This window comes from Delphinapterus leucas, chromosome 6 (assembly GCF_059928025.1).
Source record: "Delphinapterus leucas isolate spDelLeu-1000000601 "Yukka" chromosome 6, BTC_Dleu_Yukka2, whole genome shotgun sequence".
In the NCBI taxonomy this organism is placed as follows: Eukaryota; Metazoa; Chordata; class Mammalia; order Artiodactyla; family Monodontidae; genus Delphinapterus; species Delphinapterus leucas.
The window spans coordinates 115,283,922-115,293,186 of record NC_143134.1 but is presented as its reverse complement, the minus strand read 5'-3'; positions in this window follow the sequence as shown (position 1 = coordinate 115,293,186).

The following is a 9,265-nucleotide window of genomic DNA, read 5'->3' as shown; positions in this document are numbered from 1 at the left end:
GGAAGTAAATCCTTCCTTTTTGTCTCCAGTGTCACTTGAGTTCTTATAAATGTGTACCTTTCTTAAAAAAAATTGTGCTTAAATATACATAACATCATTTTAACCTTTTTTTTTTTGTGGTACTCAGGCCTCTCACTGTTGTGGCCTCTCCCGTTGCGGAGCACAAGCTCCGGACGCGCAGGCTCAGTGGCCATGGCTCACGGGCCCAGCCGCTCCACGGCATGTGGGATCTTCCCGGACCGGGGCATGAACCCGAGCCCCCCGCATCGGCAGGCGGACTCTCAACCACTGCGCCACCAGGGAAGCCCCGCTAGAGAGATTTTTTTAGAGCTGATGCATAAATCCAGAGTTTCATTTCTTAAAAACAAGTGGTCCCACAGTATATTTCTTTTTCTCTCACCAGCTTCTTGTCAAGACTTTGTTCATCTCCTAGTCCCATTTCTTTTCTAGGCTTACAATAAAACTGATTTAAAGTAAAAGTTTCTTTAAGAATTATGCTACAGGGGCTTCCCTGGTGGCGCAGTGGTTGAGAGTCCGCCTGCCGATGCAGGGGACACAGGTTCGTACGCCGGTCCGGGAAGATCCCACATGCCGCGGAGCAGCTAGGCCCGTGAGCCATGGCCGCTGAGCCTGCGCATCCAGAGCCTGTGCTCTGCAACGGGAGAGGCCACAACAGTGAGAGGCCTACGTACTGAAAAAAAAAAGAAAAAGAATTATGCTACAATATGCTGATCTGAAAATAAATTTTCTAAATTTTTTTTTTTACCTATAAGGGGGCCATCAAAGATTTCCTGGTGATATTATTTCCTAAGAACTTACACACAGGTTATAAACTTCCTTCTGTCAAAAGCGACTAGATGATACTTTTGATTATCTTCCATTTTGAATTTCTAAGTCAGATTTTAATGCAGAAAATATTAAAATGGACTCAAAAGGCCTTTCATTTTATTATTATAATTAATAACTGTTATAAGAGAAAGTACTATTGAAGTGTATACTTAAGATTTTATTTTTTAGGAACAATCGCATAGGATATTTTCCTTGTATTATTTCCCTTATAACATTCTTCCTATTATGTTACTACTCATTAACACAGTAAGGTGGAAAGAGGAGAGGAGATTAATTAAGTAAGTGATGCTTTACAAAACCGTAAGATGGTTAGGCAAAGCGGTTTGATATTTGCCTAAAAGTAAATTTTCTACACCCTGGGAATTTTGGTCATCCGTGATTATTCAGGGCTGTAAAATCATGTCGTATAGATAGTTGCCCAGCACAAGACCCCACTTCCTCTGGAACCTCACGTCTACCCCCATGAGTCCCCATAACTACGTTTCCTACCCCAGGGCCCAACTCTCCTAGCCTTAGCTCATCAGACCAAGGATGAGCCCTTGACCACAGCTAAACCCAAGAGTCTCTCTTCTAAGGACTTGCCGTTGCATCTGGAGGACACTGACTTGTTTGCTGGCTACTTGAATCGAGGACATGTACCCCCAGACCTCTGAGTCAGTCATGTTTAGTCAATGGCACAGGGAGCAGCGGAAAAAGCCACTTATAAACAGAACAGTCACAGCAAGAAGAAACAGTGCAGCCTGGAAAGGGGTAGGGGTTGGGGACATGGTAGACAAGGAGCTGGACAGCTCCCAGTGTCCTGAAGGCTTTCCAGTTTCTGGTTCTCATGGTGTCGGGGAGTCATTCAAGAGCCCCACAGTCTTAACTGAGCCACCACAACCTGGTTCCCAGCAGATGACTTAATTTTGAATCATGTGTAATTCAAGTCAGGAGTTAGGGAAGTGGGTTAAACTCGAGTCTGAAGCTGATAGGGTATGATCAGGGGGTCCTGGGGAATCTGACTAAGAAGAACTGGGGAAAAGCAGAAGCAGAGACACTGGTGAGGGAGCTGAAGGCTTGAGGGGAGGGTGACAAATTCAGTTGTACACATACAGAGCCTGTGGAGCCTGCAGAATGACAAAAGGACAATGTCCAGTGGGCAGTTGTGGGTCTAAGGCTCAGGAGAGATGTCTGCACTAGAAAGAGAGATTTAGGGATTCTTAACATCTTGATGGTATTAGCAGTCATGACAGTGAATGAGATCACACGGAGAGAGTGTGAGAAGTGAGAAAAATGAGGATCTGTGACAGAGCAGCAATAATTTAGGGATAGATGGAGAAAAAAGGAGCCACTATGGGGTGGGAGAAAGACTGGGAAAGCACAGCAGCACAGAAACCAAGGGCGTTTTAAGACGGAGAGAGAGGTCAACAGTACAACTGAGTTCCGGTCTAAGGGGCATCCACTGAATATAATGACCTGGTGAGGATTAGCGCGCAGGTGAAAATGCTTTAGAGGAGTTGGGGGGTGGGTGGTAGATGTTCGATGGAGTCAACAAAGGAAGGACTGCAGACTGGAAGTTGACAGCTCTTTGGGGAAATTCACCTGTCAAGCAGAGAACAGCGAGAGGGCAGGAACTGGAAGGCAATGTGGGGTTGAGGACTTGTAGGGGATCTGAAAGAGATGTAAGAATGTTTAAATGCCTCATAGGTAGGAGCTTGTAGTAGGAGAAATGGAGAGGTGGACCCCTGATGAATGAAGTTCTGAGAAAGTAAAGAGGATGGGATCCATGCCCAGGGTGATACTGCCCTCAGTACCCATTCCTATGGGAGATAAGGGAAGAAAGCAGAAGGGACCAGAGAGGGAAGTTGAACTTCAGTGTAGAACCAATGACAGCCTCAGCCAACCCCACTGGGACCTTTGGAACTAGAATGAGCCTTCAGAGTTGTCTAGAGCTGGACCCAGAGGGCTGGGCCTTTGTACTCGTGCATCCGTCAGTCATAGGATGTCAGCTGCCCTGCCAGGGAAGGGCATGACCTTGGGCAAGGTGGCTCTCTGCAGCTGAGGGAATCGCTAAATGGCCTGACAGCTGAGGACTGCCTCTGGGAGGCGTTGCCAGCAACCACGGCAACAAGCCCTCCAGTGAAGGGGGATCCAGGCAGCACAACACAGGGTCCCCCATATTCCTTTACCAAAAATAATGAAGTTTAAGCTCCTTGGCCCCATGTTCAACTCCCACCGTCGTCTGGTCTCTGCCCACCACTCCAGGCTTATCTCTTACCTTATCGTATAGCCCAGCTCCTCACTCTTTGATCCCTCTGTGTGTTCACCCCTCGGTCTAAAATGATTCTGATCTTATCCTATTCCTTCTTCAAAATCCATCTCAGATGTCGCTTTCCTGGGAAGTCTTCCCTGATTCTCCCAGATAAGAGTAGTAAATCTCTCCCTTGCCTCTCCTACTTTGTATATATTTCTATTTTTGCACTTAATTACCCCATGTTGTGCGTCCTCTCTCTCCCTGACTAGGCTGTGTGCTCTCTGAGTTCAGGGACACTATGTGAATGATCTCGATGTCTCCAGCCCTATGTGCTGGGCATAGAGGAAGAACTGAATTACCATTAGTTAAATGAATATGTGAATGAATTTATGAATAGATGAATGAACTAACAAGTTGGCAGAGTTTGGGTTCAGTGGGCTGACGAGTCTGATGGCTGGTGCCGAGGAGGGTTAGCAGGCATCTGAACCATCATGTCCAATGGGCACAGTGGGGCCCTGGTCCAACCCATCGTGTGCTGAGCTAAGGAGTCCTCTCTGGTGGGTGGGGGCAATAGGATTTCTGGGAAGAAGTGATCTGCAAAGGGAGGCAGCATTATCATTCCGATGAGGAAGGGGAAGCAAGAAGGAAAGCGGCGGGGAGATATTCTATCTCAGTGGAAGTAAGACTTCAGCTATTGGCCAGGAGTACACAGATGGGTTTCAGCCATGTAGGGACCTAGAGTAGTCCAGGGCTGACAGTGTGGGACCCAGGTCAGAGCCTTGGGCTAAAGGTATCATCTGGTACCAGTGAGTTTGGGGAGGGGAGATGACAGCAGGAGTACAGGTAGGTCCAAGGCTCCCCGAGGCCTACTGCATGCTGGGCTCAAGGAGAAGACAAATTCTAGATTCATCAGGTCCTGTTGGGTCTGAGCCTGGGTACTTCTGAGCATGCTGGGGGTGGGGTTTCATTACACAGGCTGGCAGGTCCTTCCCTCTACACTTCCCTTCTCAAATACTTGTTGCCTTCAAGCATTTTCTTATTTAATCCTCACAGGACCCTTTAACATCATTACTTATTTTGTATTTTAAAAAACACGGTTATAGAACTGACCAGGTGCCAGGCAGTGTTCTTAGCAATTTACAAATATCAATGCATTTGATGTTCATAACAGCCCTGTGAGGTCAATAGGTACTCTTATCCTGTTTTACAGTTGAAAATGGAGGCACAGGGATTGAGGTTACATAGCTAGTAGGTAAATGATTGTTTGCATTTTACGTGACACAGGGGCTTATTCATTCATTCATCAAGTGGTTATCAATTGCTTCCCTTGGACAAGGCCCTGTGCTAGGCTGTAGTGTACAGTGCCAAATAAGGCAGGGCAAGTCCCAGCCTTTAAGATGCTCACAGTGTTGGGTCCTGAGTTCCATCCCACTAAGGCTTGTTGGTTGCAGGTGTTCTCCAGGGATGCTTCCTGCTAATCTGCCTAGAAATTCTTCATTTTTAAGCCACCTGAAGGGTAGCAATATCATCCTTGAGGCCTCTCATCTGCTTCTCTGGCAAGTACTTGGCTTATCTCTACCCAACTGGCTCTAGTAGGATGAAAGCAGAACCCCGTCCCTGAAATTGAATGGCATACTTGGATTCCAGCCCTGTCTTCCAGCCTCTGTCCATGCTGTCTTCTCCACCCGGAACGCCATCTCCAACAATTCATCTTTGCCAACAACTTTGACAATCGCAGCTCCCAGCACAGCTTCTTTGACGGCCCCCAGCCCCACTATGATAAAACATTTAGTGAATGCTTATGGAGGACATCATCTCATTTAATTCTCACAACAATCCTATGAGAAAGATTTTGTCATGTCCATATTATAAATAAGAAAACCTAAAGCTCCACAAAATCAAAGAACTTATCCCAAGGTCACCCAGCTAGTAAGTAGCAGAGCTGAGATTTGAACTCATGTCTGTCTGACTCTAAAGACCAAGCCAGGTTTTCTCTTTTTTCCATTCTATTTTACTGCATTAGAAATTTATTTCCTTCACATATACAGAGTATAAAACCTATCTTCACAGTGAATTATGCCTCTCTGCTCTCATTTTTCTCACACAGAAATTGATGGCCACTTCCTGAAAAAAACTGAAATAAATCCAGAGGCCCACACCCTTAACCAGGGCTCTACACTGCTGGTACTTAAGCTTTTGTTTCTGGAATCCTTGGGTATTGAACATATATTCCACAATTATGCAGTTGCTTATGGTCTTCGGTTGTTTCATGTGGGAATTTCCTGTTTGCTCAGCTTGATTTTTATCCCCTGTGATGCACACAGTAAATGCATAATAAATGTTGAATGAATGGATTTTACATGTCTCTTGCTGAAATATACGCAGCCCTGTTTGATTCACTAGAGTGACATACCCGAACAAGAAATAATTTTTCTTAATGTGTCCCTTATAAATTGAACCCGACCATATTTGATTAATTTCACATCATGCATTTTTATTGCACCAATCACTCTGGTATCAGGTCATATTTATTTTAAAAACAGATTCACAAAGGGTGCAGGGCTGGAGTGACAGTGTAAATATGTTAATAATAAAAATAATACTAAAGATATTTTACTGGAAATGCTCGCATGCTAATGATGAGTAAGTGCATTCTGTGGAAATATGCTTGATTTACAAGGCAATTAATTTCAAAAAGATTCAGATCCTATACCATACCTTGTATACTTAGATAATGAAAACTAAAAATGAATATGCAGGCCATAAAGTCAGAGGAACAAAAATCACCTTAAAGACTTCAAGCATTTTAGTTAGAACAATAGCCCAATCCCTGAAAATTGTGCCATTGTCGGATCAAACGTGTCCAGATTAGGAAGCTCCTGGGTAGCTACGGTGATTTTGCACTGTGCAGAGCACGCGTGCACCCTGTACAGCCCTCACGATGCAAAACACCACATATTATCCGGTGACCGAAGAGTGCTGGCACCTTCAATCATGCAACGAAAGGCTTTGGGGGTTTCTTGTTCAGGAGGAAACAAAGTCTTTCTTGTCAACTCGTACTGTGGGATGTGTGAGTGTTTCCCTAGTTAGGTATTTGGCCCAGTCTTAGGATCCAGCTAAAAAGGAAATGTATTCTCACATACTATTCAAACTGCAAGAAATACAAAATGTGCTTCATTTGGTATTTCATCACTCATCTCAGTTGTTCTAAGAAAGTGTGCGTTCTTACGCACACATTGGGGAAAGATGCCCATTTGTGTAATAGGATTTATAAAGTTGACTCTGCCCGCTTTGTATCCGAGAGGGAAAGAAGCAGATGCTGCCGAGCGATCATGCACCCCGGGGATCTTCACGTCAGGGCAAAATGGTTGCGATTTTCCCTCATCTACTGAGGACAGATCTGCCGTGATGCAGCAGACACCAGACTTGTGGCTAGAACTATTTGGCTCATTAAACAAATTTTATGTGTAACTTTGGTAACGAAAAAATAAAATAAAATAAAAATTTAATTACAAAAGAAGAATATGCTGGCTTGAGATAGCGCATTTTCACATTTCTCTAACAGTAATATTTCATCTTAAAAGAAATGTTATGGAGTAAATTATCACAATTTTCACTGAACACACACACACACACACACACACAACAACAACAACCCAAAACAAATAGAAAGGGAGTAAACTGGGCCTTTAAAAAAATCTCACAACCTAGTAGCCAAATTATACCCTGAGGACCAGAATCAGGGAGAAGAAAGTAATAGAAAATACAATATAAGAGCTTTTTTTTATAAGACTTTTGCTCTTATTTTATTTTTAATCTCTGTGCACAATTACTTTGAGAAAAATAAAATTTTAATTTAGAAATAAGACAGTAGTCTACATTAAGTGAGAAAAATTGAAACAAAATAAAATATAGCGTAGGAAAACTTGTTGATAAGGCTTAAATGTTTTGTGGTTTAGCATCAACCCCTTCCAGTTAGAAACCATCTTACTATCTGGGTATTCTTTTAAGGGCCTGAAAAAGGGTAGGGGGAAAATGACTATTTCTACTCAGGAAAGTCTGTGTTTCCAGGGGATGTTTAATAGGCAGTGGTTAGCACAACTTCTGTTTAACCTTCTCTCCTACCTGATCTTCACAAGGTCTTCCTATGAGACAGATAGGCCTATTGTAGTTGAGGTGACGCTTTCAGCACACCTGAGTTTAAATATCCACTTTGCAAGTGATCTGGAACAATTTACTTCTCTAAGCCTCAGTTCCACATCTCTGAAGTAGGTACAATTATAGTAGCTACTGCTTAGGGTCAGCATTAGCATTAAAGGAGATGGTGCATGCAAAAAAAAAAAAAAAAAAAAGATGTAAGTATTCCATAAATGTGAGGAGGAAATTCTAAGCCAAGTTTTAAATTCTTATTCTGTTTTTATAGCATGCTGTACGCAGCAAATCCAAACCACACTATTTTCCTGGTGATAATGAAGTTCTGATTCTTTATTTCCCTTCTCCCTTCCAGAGTGTCCTCCGCAGGCATTGTTTTCCTTTGTCCTCTAAGCAGAACGCTTCTTCCATGCTGCCTTCTGGCTCCTGAAAGGTAATTTGCAATGGCCAGCACGAGCAATGTTTTACCCAGAATTGATAACGTGGAAAAATTCACACCCAATGTGTTCATGCTTTTTTAGTTTTTAATGACTTGCCAGTTAAGAGAATCAACTTGCTTTTCCGTGATGTGGGCAGAGCATTAAACGGAATTGTCCTTAGGTTTGTCACAGCTGAGTTGTCTGACTCCCCTACTCCCATCCCCATCAGGAAGGAGGGGTAGGCCAGGCTGGGGTGAGTCCCATGCGGCTGTGGTGGGGCTCTGGCTAAGGCTAGGGTTTTGTTTTGTTTTGTTTTGTTTTTGCGGTACTCGGGCCTCTCACCGTTGTGGCCTCTCCCGTTGCGGAGCACAGGCTCCAGACGCGCAGGATCAGCGGCCATGGCTCACGGCCTAGCCGCTCCACGGCATGTGGGATCTTCCCGGACTGGGGCACGAACCCGTGTCCCCTGCATCGGCAGGCGGACTCTCAACCACTGCGCCACCAGGGAAGCCCTAAAGCAACATTTTTGCACTGAGATTTTGGCAAAGAACTGGGAAATACAAAGATGAATAATTTACAGCCCTACCCCCTTATTTCCTAGAACCTCTTTCTCCAGTATAATCTCCAGATTTTGCTGGGAATTATACAGTCTCTTCAGTGTTTGGACAGAACAGTTTCTCCCAGGTGAAGCAGGTTTTGAGACTTCCCCCTGGACTACCATCAATACTCCTCATCATCAATACCCCTGTGATGTAAAATCAGAAGTTAGTTCTTAGGCTATTTCGTAAAGCCAGACAAGGGGCTCAGATTCAACTACCACAGGGCCAGGAAGATCCTGCAAATGAGTGCAGCAAGCTACAGTCCAAGTGTCTTGATGGATGGTGGCTGATGCCTGGCCTGCATCACGGCCACCCCCCAGCAGGAGGACAGCCACTACTCACCTGATTGTTGACAAGTAGGCTGTGGACCCAACGTTGCCACATCTTTTCAATTTTTCAAGGGAAGCAGAAAGGCCCTCAGCAGGCCAAGACAGTGGGGGCTGGTTTCAGCCTTCAGACTGCCTGTTTTTTTGTTCTGTTTTGTCTTTTTAATTCTGAGCTGGCGTTTGTTCATGACTGTTGTAGGCACTGTTTTTGCTCAAAGTCATTTGGGTGACAGTATTCACACATTCAACAGCTACTTCATTTTTTTAAAAATATGTATTTATTTATGTGTTTTATTTATTTATTTTGGCTGCACCAGGTCTTAGTTGCAGCACGCGGGATCTTCACTGCGGCATGCGGACTTCTTAGTTGCGGCATGCATGCGGGATCTAGTTCCCCAACCAGGGATGGAACCCAGAGCCCTTGCATTGGGAGTGTGGAGCCTTACCCAATGGACCACCAGGGAAGTCCCAACAACCACTTCATTTAATTTTCATTCAGGAAATACTGAACACACATTACAATTTTTCTGGACCATCGATGCAGAGATAATTATTCTAACTAAGGTCACCCAGCATGTGTGAAGGAGCATGTTAGCCTAGGACAGATTATCAAGGGTAATCCTCATCTACTGTAATACAAATTTATAATGAGCATCTACTATTTTGTTCCTCCTCTTCCAGCCATCA